General features: G+C 41.3%; 1 protein-coding gene across 3 annotated transcripts in view; it reads right to left on the bottom strand.

Moving 5' to 3' along the window:
* The window catches only part of LOC124140545, an 83,207-nt gene that overhangs the window by 34,760 nt on the left and 31,585 nt on the right, over nt 1–16,862 (bottom strand). The window contains exon 1 of one of the 3 annotated variants that reach the window (XM_046508172.2): nt 13,791–14,019. The exons of the other annotated variants lie outside the window; for them this stretch is intronic. The gene's annotated coding sequence lies outside the window, so the exon portion shown is untranslated. Of the gene's footprint in view, nt 1–13,790; nt 14,020–16,862 lie in introns of those variants that run through there. 3 annotated transcript variants of the gene reach the window in all.

Genomic DNA, 16,862 nt, shown 5'->3' on the forward strand with positions numbered 1-16,862 from the left:
TCTAGATAAATGCCATGTTGTAGTCGTATTGACTACAATCCATCCTCGATTGCCCAGGGTATTATATCTTCGTTCTATTTTAAGTACCCTGGACCAATCCCCTACCATAGCTTCGTTTGGAACCGTACTCGAAAGACACATCTAAATATGCGGTCAAATAAGGTTACACTCATGAGCGAGGAAGCGTCTATGCCAGAGAGATGGATGTGGAAACGTCACTTCTGAAACGAAGCCTTAATGCCGAATAGGTCAAGTGTATTTGTCATAAATGAATGAAGATAAAATACCTTTGGTAATCGAGGATGGATTGTAGTCAACCAGGCTACAACATGGCACTTACCGCTTGATTACACTATAATACACTGCATAATCAAAACACTATTCTACCATTTCCTTTTAACTAACGGGGGGAACGGAAGGCCCAGTCTGAGGCGCCGTAATTCGCTGTGCTGAGTTGCGTCCCTTGGGCACGCCAGAAGCCAATGACTGTGGGTTCAGATCCCTGTTCGCCCCGATTATGTCCGTATGTTTGTCAACACCATACCCGTGCTCGTGGGTTTTAACCAAAGTAGTAAACGCCTGAGACCTGCATCATTTCGGTCTTTCCTCCCATATTAAGCTGACACGCTGTGATATAACTGGAATACTGTTAAAAGCAGAGTTAAACCCAACTCACTCACTCAGTCACTCACTCACTTTTAACTGAAGTTATTGGACTTAATATTTCAACGTTACCTTCATGTATCTCAATATTTGCTACCTTTGCACTATCAAACACTCACTCCACCCGTGAAGATCCGGGATAGAATAGCAACTTCAGTCTTCAGCAACCCATGCTTGCCGTAAGAGGCGACTAACGGCATCGGGTGGTCAGACTGGCTGACTTGGTTGATGCATGCCATCGCATTTTAATTGCGAGGATCGATGTTCATGATGTCAATCACTGGATTTGTCTAACTCAGCGGTTATTACAGACCGCAGTCATATAGCAGGAATATTGCTGAGGGCGGCGTTAAAAACAAACAAACAAACACACAAACACTTCACAACCTCTACTCCGAAGTAGACTCACCATGAATCACAAAAGGAAAATTTCTGAATTTCTTAATTAGCAATATTTAATGCATTACCCAGCAAAATCTTCATTAGGTGCTGCTTGTGAATTGTTGCCTGAATATACCTGTTCACCTTCTCTATCTGATGGACCACCTCCGTCCACCCGGAGAGAGGAAGGTGCGGGGTTCGATCCCCGGCCGCGCTATAGCAAAAGATGGTACTTGTTGTAACCCTGTCTGATGCTCGGCATTTACGGGCTAAAACAAGCACATGTCGGCTCAGTATACTGTGTCTGAGTGGGATATTCATGTTAAACTGCGGCAGTGGGCATCAGTTGGCATAAATCGGCATCAGTCCGGACTAGTACAAGCCCACCCGCCACACACACGTCTCAGTATAAGTGCAATAATCTTGGACGCGACGTTAAACCCGAAGCGACGTTAATTTCATCTCATCTATCTGATGAAGACATTGGTTGACCGCAATTCCACCACGAATCGCAGCATGAACTCTGAAGAACCTAAAGATGAACAAGGCTTGTCCAATCGTTGAGGGGCGGTCGGGTAGCCTAGTGGTTAAAGCGTTCACTCGTCACGCCGAAGACCCGGGTTCGATTCCCGAAATGGGTACAATGTGTGATGCCCATTTCTGGTGACCCCCGCCGTGATAATGCTGGAATATTGCTAAAAGCGACGTAAACCATACTCACTCACTCACTCAATCGTTGAGTGCACGAATACAGGGTAATAGTATAATAATATTGATAAAAAACAATAAAAAAATTGCACTTTGATTACAAATTTAAATCAGGTTAATACTTGTCAACTGTGGGTGATTTAAGAAGATTATCATTTACATGAAGTCAGTGAATATGGTTGTACACCGTTGTTATCAGGTTGTTATCAGGTCAATAGGGAAAAACTAATGTGATTCGAAAACGAATTACAATTTAATGACAATAGATTTGAAAACAATGACATCTGACAATGGATGTTGTAATTAGCCTCGATGACCAGAAGAGAAAATGAAACTGATAGAAATTAAATTGAGCTAAAATCTAAAAACTATCAATTTTGGTAAAAATCAGATAAAAATGTCCTGCTCGATGACTGTATCTTCGGGTCATGCTCACTCCTCCGTCAAGTGACACGATTGTCGCAATGGTCGAGAGTGATTGATCTTTGTCAAAGTTTCTGTTTAATAAAAATTGCTGTCTTAAACCCGTACTGCTACAAAAACCACACCAGTGGCATATCGGGCATAACGATTAATCATTTGTTCGAAACATGAAAGCTTTCTTTTATTCAGGTTAAATTGTGTATGTGGTGATATTTATCAATATTCCCATAAGCCCAACTCCAGCAATGCTCTAAGAGGCCCAATTACCATATAAATTGATGGGCAAAGAAAAATATACACCCACGTTTGATGGAGGCTAAAATTGAAACAAACAAAAAATGGTTATTCGAAGGTGATGTATTTGAGGCATGTACCACACTGGTAACAAAGGTGCTTTGGACCGCAAGTTTTCAGTGTTTTGGTGACTGTATTCAGCCCAGTTGCGTTTCGATAACGTTTGTAATATTTGGGTCAAATCCAAGTTTCAAGGGTATACTTTCTTTTGCCCTGTAGTTTAGTGCAACGAGTTTGTAGTGCAAGCCTCAGTAACAGGGCATGGCGAGCTTACATGTACAAGGATGTATGTTCGAGCAAAGTGAAGACTGTGTTTGATAGTAATGTTAAGTATTTATGCAATGTTGGACGAAAAATGGAAACTTGTTAGAAGGGGTTATAGCCTCGGTCATCTGGCAGTCCTAAGTTTGATTTGTTTGGCTATATATTATCAAATCTAGAAATCCTAATGTGTCTTTTAAATCCTAATGCGTCATTTAAAAAGGCCCCCAAACCTCCAGAATATTTGTCAAACATTACTGAGTACGGGATACACGGAACGTTCATGTGGAACCGATATGAAGGTTTTAAAAGTTACTATTTCGGCTCATCATATAGTCAGTAAGACCCGCAAATCCGAAAACATAAAATTATAATCGACATTATAAAATACAAAAGTTTCCCGTAGCAGTCTAACTCTACGTGAACTCCTAGAGTTGTTACACAGATATGACGTAACTCTGTAATGCTATGATGTCATAATAGAATGGCGACGTCATTAGCTTCCTTAACTAAATCTTAATTGCTTTGATATGTTATCAAACCTAATACTAATAACAAATAATCATATCCATTTTGCCATGACGAATGCAACCATTTCTTTAAAATTTGATTTGGGAAAAAAGTTCTCAAGATTTCTGGGCTCCAATCATAATTAACACTATTTTTCAGAAAATCAGACACCTGCATACCCTTCCATTCATTTCACAATGGACCGCCTCCATGGTCAAGTGGTAGAGCGTCAGCCCGGAGAGCGGAAGATCCGGGGTTCCATCCCCATAAATTAAAGGACTTAAAAAGATGGTACTTGTTACCCTGTCTGGCGCTCAGCATTAAGGGGCTAAACCAAGAACTGGTCGGCTCGGAGTCAGTACACTGTGTCTGCGTTGGGTATTCATGTTAAACAGCGACATGTGTTCTCAGTAGGCTAGTATATAAAATCGTCATTAGGTCGGACTGGTACAAGCAGCCACACACACACACACGCACACACACATGGACGTTGCTATATGTGCAAACAATTTGGACACGGTGTTATACCCAATTTCACCTCACCTCACCTCACCTCACCTCACCTCACCTCACCTCACCTCACCTCACCTCATCACCTCTCTATGAGCGTAATTGAGCATGGATAGTCTTGAGTTCTTAAAAGGCTCGTGACTGTCATGCTCATATTGATGTTTGAACTTCTATTTGGAAACAACAACATTCACGAAGGCATGTAAAAATCGAATCCGGGACAGGTACTCCAGTGATTGATAGCATGAACGACGAACCACGACCTCCGGTTACAATCATATAAGTCACAGATTTCATCCTTTTTCATTAGTCCGATCTTGAGACCATCAAGAATCTCCCCAGAAGTCCTGTACGTCAAGGCCAAGAAGCACAATTGTTGTTCTCTAACTACGGATAGTTATTCGGTCATTTAACGCCCTCGTGTACAAAATTATTGCGATATTATGATGCGCAGCTTTACTTTTCCAAAGTGCAGGTATCCTGGCTTCACCTGACAAAGTCGACACTCCCTCAATATTCGCAAAAGGTTTCTAAAGGTTATTAGAGATGTTATAATAACGAACGTACCTCTGATTATGGACTGATTTATAGAATAGAGCGAAATATTTGCTGAAGTTTGATTGTTTCAGTTCTCTGCACCACAATGTTCAATAAATCCATCTGTCCCATTTTGGCGGGCCATTTTGGATTTAAAAATGACCGACTCTGTCAAATTTGTAAAATCGATTTATTCCATTTGACTTCAAACGTCTTTCTGTTTAAACTATGAAAGCGCATGGTTTGAGTGGTTGAACAAAGGTGTAAGGTATATAAGGTTATGAACTTCAGTATGGATATTATCGTCTCTTCACAAAATAATGGAGTCAGCAATAGGCCACAGTTAGCAATATTGGAGGCAAATGAGCGGCTGTAAACATGTCCAACGATAACACCATCGGGATATGGTGACACGCCACCAAGACCTGACCATCCGATCCAATTTAGTCCCCTAGGTACGGTGGCCCATAAGGGACATGGAGTCTGTTTTTCAATATTTTGATATTTCACTTACTGTTATCGTCACCTTTTGCAAATTAACACGATTTGTCCTACAAATATGTGATAAATCATGTATAAAGTAGATACTGAATCGCTGAAAAGTGAAGCGAAAATGTCAAAAACTAAAATGAAAATACAGAAAAGTATTTCCACCGCGGTGAAAATACTTTTCTGTATTTTTATTTTAGTTCTTGACATTTTCGCTTTTGTTTTTGACATTTTCGTTTACGTTTTTGACATTTTCAATTTAGTTTCGACATTTTCGTTTTTGTTTTGGACATTTCCATTTTAGTTTTGGACATTTTCGCTTCACATTTCAGCGATTCAATAGCTACCTGGAAGTATATTGTCCATATTTTCGGTTGTTTTTATACATGATTTATCACCTTTTTGTATGACAAATCGTGTTAATTTTCAAAAGGTTACGATAACAGTAAGTGAAATATCAAAATATTGTCCCTTATGGGCCACCGTACCTAGGGAACCATTTCTAACCCGGGTTCCCTACCCTGGTAGTCACAAAAACTCTTGAGTGTCATCACTGTTGCGTTTTAACATTGCATATATATCAAAATCTATCTTGTTTCGACTGTCCATTGCAATGGATTGGTAATTGAAACAATATAGCAACATCCCAACCTGAAACCTATATCATCGCAAAGCTAGTTTGCCTTGCAACCAATCGATCACAAAGTTACCATCATCGAAATATACACGAAAACATTAAACAAACGTTAAGATATGCAAAACCTAAACTGTATGATAAGCCTCAACACATATTTAACTGTCGTTACCATATCAATTTAAACTGCAAGAAACGTTTATCAAAGATATTTCGGTCTCAACTTATGATTATTTAATCGGTGGTATGGTTAATTGTGAGTTATCTTCGTCATGTATCGCATCTCTCTTGTCCTATCTGAGGTTTACTGCTGCAATCAAACCAGTTCATAGAAGGTATAATTTAGAATATCTTGGCACTCTTTAAAGATGTATGAGCTTCGCAAGAAGAAATGTCAAGAAACTGCACAAGCATTAAGTCCCCATTGTGCTTATCTCGAACTCACAAAATAAACACGTTTTCTTTCTCTCTTCTGTTTGTATCCAAAATGATTGCTTGCACTCGAACACAAAGATAAAATACACAAACCGTCTATATGTATGTACAGTAAACTACGGTTATAACGAACTGGCGGATATAACGAACTTACTTTTTGGTCCCGACTACTTGCTGTAGTCATGATGTATATGTACATATAACGAACTACGGTTATAACGAACTAAAATTAGTAGTCCCTTTGAGTTCGTTATAACCGTAGTTTACTGTATATATATATATGGGTATGAATATGGTACTGTTTTGTACCTTGTGAAATGCATACTATTTATATGTGTCCGTCTGTCCTTCCGAAAATGCACAGGTTTTTTTGTCTCACGGAACTGGACGTCGTCTATCTTTCTCTTTTCTGTCTAGCTTCCGCCGTCAAGCGTTAGTGTCTGCGCCAGTCGAGTACCCCAGTCAAGCGTTAGTGTCTGCACCAGTCGAGTACCCCAGTCAAGCGTTAGTGTCTGCACCAGTCGAGTACCCCAGTCAAGCGTTAGTGTCTGCACCAGTCGAGTACCCCAGTCAAGCGTTTGTGTCTGCACCAGTCGAGTACCCCAGTCAAGCGTTAGTGTCTGCACCAGTCGAGTACCCCAGTCAAGCGTTAGTGTCTGCACCAGTCGAGTACCCCAGTCAAGCGTTAGTGTCTGCACCAGTCGAGTACCCCAGTCAAGCGTTTGTGTCTGCACCAGTCGAGTACCCCAGTCAAGCGTTAGTGTCTGCACCAGTCGAGTACCCCAGTCAAGCGTTTGTGTCTGCACCAGTCGAGTACCCCAGTCAAGCGTTAGTGTCTGCACCAGTCGAGTACCCCAGTCAAGCGTTTGTGTCTGCACCAGACGAGTACCCCCGATTTGTTGTCGGTTGGATGTGACTTACTGGGGATCGGATGGACAAAACAGAATTGATTATGTCTATTTCCTTTGTTTCTTGTATGTTCTCACCGTGGTAGGTCGATACCCGCACTTGTTTGATCATTTCTTATTCAGTGAGCGAGAGAGTGAGTAAGTAAGTTTGGCTTTAACAACTCTTTTAACAGTGTATCAGTTGTATCACTACATGTCAGCTTTATGTGGGAGGAAAGCCCGAAGTAAGGCATGAATAACGTTTATGCACACGTGTATAATGCAAAGTACCCAAGGTTCATAATCGGGTAGAATATTGGAAACAACCATTAGTGAATCATGAACAACTAAGGGACGCAATACATATATGCTTGCGAGCGTGAGTGCGTGCGTTGTTTAACGCCGCAGTTTAATGGCGGCGGTCTGTAAATAATCGAGTCTGCACATTTGGAAATGCTGAGATGCAATGAACCAAGTCACCAAGCCGGACCACCCGATCCATTTAGCCATCTCTTACGACACGCATAAGGTTGCCATACGGGGGAATCCCCTCGGGTTTGCAAATATACCTAGCATATTGCACTTCAATTACCTGTGGACAGCTTTAGATATTCTAGTGCCCTGATGTAGTATTCTGTTACAATGGACCCTAGTACGGAGGTGATGTCTCGCTGTACCCTTCGAGTGGATGTAATTGACACGGGACAAATATCTCACAGACGCTACAACGTCATAACAGTCCATAGAATCACATTCGTTTTAATAACCAAGTACTTTCGACTTCAAAGATAGCACTTTATTGATTGTTGTATGCATAATGAATAGGACGAGTCTGAAAAACCCAAACAGCTCGGCACAAGTCATCTTAATGTCAAACAAGATCTCATATTACATTGGTTCGTCATCAAAGTTCTAATTAATAATATATGACGTATAATTACACCTATGCTCCCCTCCGCAAACTGCCCTCGGTACTCAGGTTTTTACTGACGCATTAGAAGCTATTTTCCTATTTTGACTTGTACCATATGTTCCGCTGTTTGTTAATAATTGACTTGCCTTTGCATGTGTTTGTAGCGGGTGTCACCAATGGGGCAGGATACGCTTACCTTTTCGCGAACACTTGCTATCGTCACTTTTTTAATAGTGATTTATAAACACATGCTTATGATATTGGCGGAATCGTACAACATTTCCACTGATAATAGGCAGGTTATGTTGCTTTTATGTCGCATTAAATTACAAAATCAGTGTTTGGGACAAATACACATCTCTGTTAGAGCTAGAGAATGTGGGAATATTCCAACAATATTTTCCCCTTGTTGTCGACGCCCGAAATAATCTTTATGTTAACTGCATTTACAAGTAATTCCTAGCCCGAGACTGTATTTTTCCCTCAACTCGATTTTACAATGGTATATTTGTTCAGCGATGTAAAACAAATTCACCTTACAAATCTCGTTAATAACCTATAGGTAAAACTGTTTTAAAACATCAGTTCGTTATTGAAATTCAATTAAAATGGAAGAGACAAACTGAAGAATCGCTGTAAACATTTGGGGCATGTGTGGCGAAGTCGACGTACAAGTTGCGTCCCCTAGGAGTGCAAGGAGACCATGACAAACGATCGGATACGAAGATTCGCAATGATTCTTGGTGAGACAGCACCATACCTTGTCATTGTTTTTGTTTCATCAAACGTCTAAGACGTACAACACCTGGGAGGGAAGCCCGAAGTAATGCATGAATAACGTATATAAACATGTGTATGATTCAAAATAGCCGAGGTTCATAATCTGGTAGAATATTGGAAGCAACCACAAGCGGATCCCCACTATAAGCTTGCACGCTGTGAATAACTCAAATGATCTTTCAAAGTACCGGTGCACCAGATTCACACACTCACTGCTAAAAACTGATATCGCTCGTTTGTGAGGAAACATGTGCCCGATGTGCCTGGTTTAAAATGAAATAACAGTAATTTATTCCAAACACTTTCTCATGTTACCTACAACAATATTCAAACGAAAATCCGTTATTCTGAATTTGTCAAAATACAGTAAAGAAAAACATACGACCAAATAAGACTGATATCCACTTCAAAAGCTCCCAACAGTACTTTTTGTTATTTGATTTAACTAAATTACCATTTTACGCTTCCGATCATGCTTGTGTTTTTAAAAAATGTCTTCTGATGTTTAAAAAAGATCCCACAAACCCAATCGTAACGATTCCGACCATCTGACTACCCCTCAACCTGACGTTAACCATAAGCAAATCAAGCAGGGTTATGTTTCATGAATAATTGAAAACCATTGAACGTTCAGACGGCATCAAAGAGAATCTGTGCGGTTGCTGTTATAACTGGATACATACTGACAGTCATCGGAATCGGAAGTCAATAGAACCATAAGAATCAGTCTTGTCTGCGTCTAGTATCATCGTGTTCTGGGAAGCAGGTGGTCAACAATGACAAAGGCGATGTATTTACAGCATCACGCGAACTTGTGATAACTCACCTCGTTCTGTCAGAGAGGGCAGAGCTATTACCTTTCATACCTTACTTCAGCTGGCAGTCTTATATTGTTGACATTAAATCAAAATGAGGCACATTTACATCCGGGTTAGAATATGTCTTCAGCAACCCATACTTGCCGTAAAAGGCGTCTATGCTTGTCGTAAGAGGCGACTAACGGGATTGCTCGCTGACATGGTTGATGCATATCGTCGTATCCCAAATGTATATGAATATTTGTGAGAATGCAAAATCCGTCCTTTTAATACATAGGGATGTATCATAATAATTTATATCATAAGTATACTAATTAATATTAGTATCATAATAAATAATTGACCTTTTAACGCAGATTGACAAAAGATTCACACTGGATACATCGTCATCTGACTGTAGCCTGCTTAGGTGGGGATGTTGCAAAAGCTACATGCTCCATAGTAGTTGGTATGTAAGCATATACATACTTAACCCCTGATTCCTCATTATAACGCCCAATCTCATCCCCCCTCGTATGTCGCAGGTAGGCTTCTGGGTGTGACCATAGCTTGACACCCCCTTCTCGCTCCCACCTCCAACCCTAGCTCATCCCGACACATACCCCTACCCCTTCCCATCAAACTTGAGAGGGGTGCTAATACAATGATTCCTTCGTAGGTCGTATTTACATACCATCCTACATGCATACGTACCTTTATAGCCGTGCATGGTTTGTTCTTCTGTCTGAATTTGTATATCTCCTCTTCAACACAGGCTTCTAAACTGCCGTGCAATATAAGTTGTCAAACGATCTGGAGGGGTACATGGTGTGATGTACCCTGTGTGTGAGTCTATGTTTACCGAGCCGTCAGGAGAGGGGTACATGGTGTGATGTTCCCTGTGTGTGAGTATGTAACCCGAGCCGTCAGGAGAAGGTACATGGTGTTATGTACCCTGTGTGAGTCTATGTACCCCGAGCCGTCAGGAGAGGGTTACATGGTGTGATGTACCCTGTGTGAGTCTATGTACCCCGAGCCGTCAGGAGAGGGGAACATGGTGTGATGTACCCTGTGTGAGTCTATGTACCCCGAGCCGTCAGGAGAGGGGAACATGGTGTGATGTACCCTCTGTGTGAGTCTATGTACCCCGAGCCGTCAGGAGAGGGGGATATGGCGTGATGTACCGTCTGTGTGAGCCTATGTACCCCGAGCCGTCAGGAGAGGGGCACATGGTGTTATGTACCCTGTGTGTGAGTCTATGTATCCTGAGCCGTCAGGAGCAGGGTACATGGTGTGATGTACCCTGTGTGAGTCTATGTACCCCGAGCCGTCAGGAGAGGGGAACATGGTGTGATGTACCCTCTGTGTGAGTCTATGTACCCCGAGCCGTCAGGAGAGGGGTACATGGTGTGATCTACCCTGTGTGTGAGTCTATGTATCCTGAGCCGTCAGGAGCAGGGTACATGGTGTGATGTACCCTGTGTGAGTCTATGTACCCCGAGCCGTCAGGAGCAGGGTACATGGTGTGATGTACCCTCTGTGTGAGTCTATGTACCCCGAGCCGTCAGGAGCAGGGTACATGGTGTGATGTACCCTCTGTGTGAGTCTATGTACCCCGAGCCGTCAGGAGAGGGGCACATGGTGTGATGTACCCTGTGTGTGAGCCTATGTACCCCGAGCCGTCAGGAGAGGGGTACATGGTGTTATGTACCCTGTGTGTGAGCCTATGTACCCCGAGCCGTCAGGAAAGGGGTACATGGTGTGATCTACCCTGTGTGTGAGTCTATGTACCCCGAGCCGTCAGGAGCAGGGTACATGGTGTGATGTACCCTGTGAGAGTCTATGTACCCCGAGCCGTCAGGAGAGGGGTACATGGTGTGATGTACCCTCTGTGTGAGTCCATGTACCCCGAGCCGTCAGGAGCAGGGTACATGGTGTGATGTACCCTCTGTGTGAGTCTATGTACCCCGAGCCGTCAGGAGAGGGTTACATGGTGTGATGTACCCTGTGTGTGAGTCTATGTACCCCGGGCCGTCAGGAGCAGGGTACATGGTGTGATGTACCCTGTGTGAGTCTATGTACCCCGAGCCGTCAGGAGCAGGGTACATAGCCTCACACACAGTGTAGGTGATGTTACAATCGGGTATCATAGTTATGTTTTGGAACTTAAGTTTGCAGCGTTTCGGTGACTGTTTTAAGCCTAGTAACGTTTTGATGACGATTGTGTTGTATTTGGTGAAATCCAATTTTCAAGTGTATTTTCTTTTGCCCGACAGTTAACGTTGCACTGTATTACCAGTTAAATCTAGGGTTAACAACAGTGCGCCACTTATATTTGAAAGATAGTCTGTCTCGTACTGGCTTAAACCCTTCGCATGTAAAGGTTAACAAGTCCATGTACAAAGCAATACTGTATTAGACGGCGACCAACTTCTTGACTCGAGAACACCACAAAAGGGTATTTTCGTACAATGGCCATCGGTGCCAACATCTCGGTGTATTTCAATACACACACATGTTCTATTATAGAGCAAGAACAATAGGGGTTGTCCAGTGTTCTTTCTTCTGATAGGTACCCTGTCTTACAAAGTGGACAGTAGCACATACACAATCAACAATAGGGGTTGTCCCGTGTTCTGTCTTCAGAAAGGTACCCTGTCTTACAAAGTAGACAGTAGCTGATACACAATCAACAACAGAGTCAAGTGTTTTCTGGAAAAAAACTGCACAGGCAGAGGCCGGAACTGTGTCTCTGAAGTTCCAATCAGTAGCTGTGAATAACCTTAGTTAACTCTACGACAATAACGACAAGGCAAAATTATTTCCAGCATTTTTCCTCCTACTGTTTCTATCGATGCACTTGTATAAATAGAGACAGTCCCGAAAGGAAACATAACGGTATATATATATATATATATATATATATATATATATATATATATATATATATATATATATATATATATATATATAGGTAGGTATTTCTGAAAAAGGTTGCATTTTTTAATCGAAAACGTTCCTTTTTTTGCAAATGTCCTTAAATGTCTATATCAATTTTGTTCAAAGAAGAAATAGGTCTATATAATTTAAATTATGTTTATTTTTGCAGACTGGTCAAATTCATTATTTTCAGTGTTGATGATTTATTAAAAAGAAATGTATTTTCGTAGTAACATTACAATACAAATCGAGAAAATAAAAAAAAAATCGAGAAAATATAAAAAATCATACCAGTAAACATAAAAGTTAAACGTCCGCATTATTACCTAAAAATAACTATGTGTATAACCAAAAGGAGAAGAGTAGCTTGTAGCCCACTCCTCCGTGATAGCATTCACGTGACGTGTCATCAATAAAGCATGTTCTAAGAACAGTTGATTTAGGAACGTGTTTGAAATGAATGGATTAAAAAAGTATCAAACACTTTAAATACTGACCTAAAAAACGCTTAACTTTTGCCGTTGCCTTTAATCTCATTTGTAGCAAACATTTTATCGACATTATGTCTATATTGATTTTCAAAATAATCAAGCGACTGTGGTCGAAAGGAGAGACAGTCACGATAAATAATACCGTGTAAAGACGATGCTATTTTATTATTTAATATACAGAGGGGAAAAAGTCCACACGTTTCAACACCATGTATACGTAAAATCGTAATTACTATTGTTATAAGTTTATTCTGCTCTCGTCGCTCTGTGGTAGATATAGCGTCTTTGAGACATAATACGTAAACACATCTTATGGTATTGAGATAAATATTACGGCTGAAGGATTTGTATTTCCGCTGTACATTCAGACACAAAAAAAAATTCAAATCAGAAAGACCCACAAACAAATGTTTGAAAACCACGTTTGTCATCTACAAACAACAAATTTGATTCATTTATAAAACACACGGATTGTAACAGAACAACTACTAGAGAAAAACACTGTATACCACGATGTATGTTTGACGACATGTACAATGAGTCGTCAGCCGGTTATGATAATTAATAACGTAACCTATTTCTTATGAAGTAAAAAGTCCAAATTGACAGAGAATCAAAACCTCCGCGCGCATTATTGTATGCTTCATCGTATGACAGAGACTGGGGCATATATAGGCCACATGTCAACGTGCCCTGACACACTGGAGCCATTATCCGAAGAACATGTACACCACTGACGCTTTTCCGAAAGCGCACAAACAAGTCGATTCTTTAACAAAGGCACACTCAAATGAAGAAGACTAGAATTACAGTTTCAGACCTAGAAATCATCAAGTTCTAAAGGCGATTTGAAAGTTTTTCTTTCAATAGTATACTATAAATGTTTTCATGGTAACCAGAAAACATCTGTTTCAGATAAACCGAAAAATGGAAAACTCATCGTTCCACTGTTCTCCTTCGGGCTTTCTTCTCATCGTTGGGAAGGCAATCTTTCATAAAGACATACAAATGTGGCAGCTGGAACATAAATATACCATGGACCGTGTAACTTTTTGAACAACTAACCTGTCCTGTACGATAAGAATGTGTCATTGAAACTGTTTCTGTTGGGACGGAGGGAATGAAATCACACATTACCTTTTGCCGGGTTCCTAATACTTTCTCTGGTTTCTGTTGGAATAATCCGCTTCTAAAGTTGGTGTTCTTCTGTCCCTCTGACCTTCGCGCTGTTGTACACGAGGCTGTGTACGGCTCTAGTGCTGTGGCATAACGAAATGGCCGAGTGTGACAAGCCCCTCGTCTTATATCCACAGCCGACTGGGCAGAGCGTGGGGGGTCGGCTCAACGGCTCGACTACCGCAGGGTAGGGTATACATTCACTACACACGGGAACACGCGGTTACCAAGGGCAGGTAATTGCATCTCAGCTCTCCAATGCGTAAGGTAAATATGGCCAACACTCTAGGAACTCTTCAGCGTTTCCATTAAAGATTGTTTTCTTGTCAACAAGCCCAGAGTTTATGGCTAGCGGAAGAGGCAAGTCAGTAAGTGCCGATTTGCTCCATCCTATATCGCCAGACGGGGTTTCACACGTGTACAACGCCGACTGTTGGATTGTTAGTGATCATAATATCTCCTCACATTCTAATATCTGACATCGCAGCACGTCTAGCTTCTTTCCTGAATGGTTTCAGAAGAGCAAGCAGTCGCCATTATGCGCGATAACTACTGGGCCACTGACCATACGATACAAGGATCTGTATGACCGGACACTTGGGAACTTGCAAGTAGGATCCGCGAATCTCTTATTGTCACGGTTACATAGCCTATTCTTTGTTACGTCATTAACAACAGCATCGTATGACGTTTATTTCCCGAGTATCGGAAACATGCCCTGAATGAGTGACGAAACACCACTCTCAAGATCAACTGTCTTGTTTAGATATATATTTAGGAACGTATGACGATGATCACAGTTTCAAATCCGTACAGCTGGGTAAAAATATCCATTTTGCTGTTAAAAACTTTTTTGTGTGAATTAACGTTGAAAATATCTGAAGGAATCTCAGTCTATGGTGTTAGATACTCTGGCATGTGTCCGTGTTGGTTGTTTACGAGCTCCGTGTATTAAAGGAGGCTTAATGGCACTTAAAACATGTCTCGACATTCAGCTTATGTGTTCGTAACTGAATCTCACGGGACAGCGCGTGTTCTAGTCCACTCTACATAAACAACCAAATCCTGCTTGCCCTTTCCAAAAGACCCGACAGTTGCAGTAGTGCTGACGCATCACTTAATCTGATTGCCCGAGAACATCATCATCACGCGTATTTTTAGATAAGGCATTTCTTCATTACATCTTCGACGTATTTCTTGCTTGTTAGACATAGAAGTCGCTAACCATACTGCATGTTTCTACCAGGTGAAGTGGGTTAACATGGGGTTTAACGTCGCGTTGAACATTATTTTGCTCATAGCGACGTGCATGTCTCTGTGCGCGTGTCTCTGTGCGCGTGTGTGTGGCTTGCTTGTACTAGTCCGGGCTTATGCCGTATGTTAGTGCTACACACTTATATATCCCGCCGCAGTTTAACATGAATACCCCACACAGCCACTGTCCTGATTCCGAGCCTTGTTGTATCCCCTCAATCCCGAGGACCAGGCAGGGTAAAACAAGTACAAGTTTTTAACGTCTTAAAGTATGACATGGCCAGGGGATCGAACAACAGACTTACCATTCCAAGGGCAGACGCTCTATCCGCTAGACCACAGAGGCTGTCATTGATGATGCTATCAGATCATTTCCATCTTTCTTTAACTGTTTCACTTTGTTTGATGAGTCGCCCAATCTTTACGATGACGCAAGAAGACAATCTACTCAGTTAGTATTGATTTAAACTATAGTGGATTGTGCTCAGATTCTGGAATAAAAATAACGCTAACCAGGTTCCCTGATTTCCTTAGTGGAAATAAAAGCGACAAAACCCATTCCATATTTACAAGAAATCGATCGTATGATTCCGACTATGTCATGGGCATGTGTTTATGAATCACTATCAAGTAGTGATGACACCAGGTATTCGCGAAAAGGTGAGCGTATCCTGACCCATCCGTCACAAACACACACGAAGGCAAGTCAATTGTTCACCTAAGAAAACACGGAAACATATGGTACAATACAAAAGAAGGAATTGCGTCGGTTATGTTTACTGAGGCCTTGAATGTTGTGATGACTTACGTTTACTTAATGCGACGTTAGGGGAAGACAACGATAAGCAAGTAGATATCCGGGGCTCGAACCCCGACATGAGTTCAGGTAACTATATACACCATCCTGTATCTCGACGTACGTAATAAAGCAGGTCGAAGTTTTTTTGTGTCTTACCTTGTTGATTAAATGCATATATACATATAGCTGTGACGTATACATGTATAATAACTTAATACTAGTCATAGTTATAATTATATACGTGTTCAGGATAAACTGAAGGTCTCACGACAAACTTTCGCATCTTCATCGACATCTTCATTTTCATCAAAATATGAATAAAGAATAAAGAAATTGAGCCAATGACATTGTTCAGAAAACTAGAATAGTTTTAAGACATTATGACATTTTAAATATTTTAAAACCTGATAAGGATAATTGAGTTAAGTGCTTAAAGTGAGTGAGTGAGTGTCAGGATATAGTCATTGGACTGATGAACCGAAGGATCGCAACCAAAGGTTAATTCATTTAGCATCCCTCAATAGAAATCCGGAAGCAGAATAGATCTCCAGCACGCCATGGATATCCATGGAGTGAGTAAGCGTCGTTTTTCGCTGCTTTTAACAACATTCCAGCAATATCACGACGGGGGACACCGGAAATGGGCTTCACACATTGTACCCATGTGGGGAATCGAACCCGTGTCTTCGGCATGACGAGCGAACTCTTTTACCACTAGGCTACTCCACCGCCCCTCAAGTACTTAAAAACACAATAGGATAAATAAGAACACATACAGATACAATGATACCATCATGCATTGTACCGATTCTCGAACACCTGGTATCATTACTTTGTGATGGTAATTCCAAAACACGTGTTCATTATATAGTCGGAATCTTACAATCGACTCTGCCTTTCGCAGCGATTTTTTCATGAATGTCGAAAGTTTTATGTTGCATTTATTTATGATAGACTCGGAATCGTACAACGAACTCCCC

This window comes from Haliotis rufescens, unplaced genomic scaffold (assembly GCF_023055435.1).
Source record: "Haliotis rufescens isolate VD_foot unplaced genomic scaffold, xgHalRufe1.0.p SCAF_6, whole genome shotgun sequence".
Lineage (NCBI taxonomy): Eukaryota > Metazoa > Mollusca > Gastropoda > Lepetellida > Haliotidae > Haliotis > Haliotis rufescens.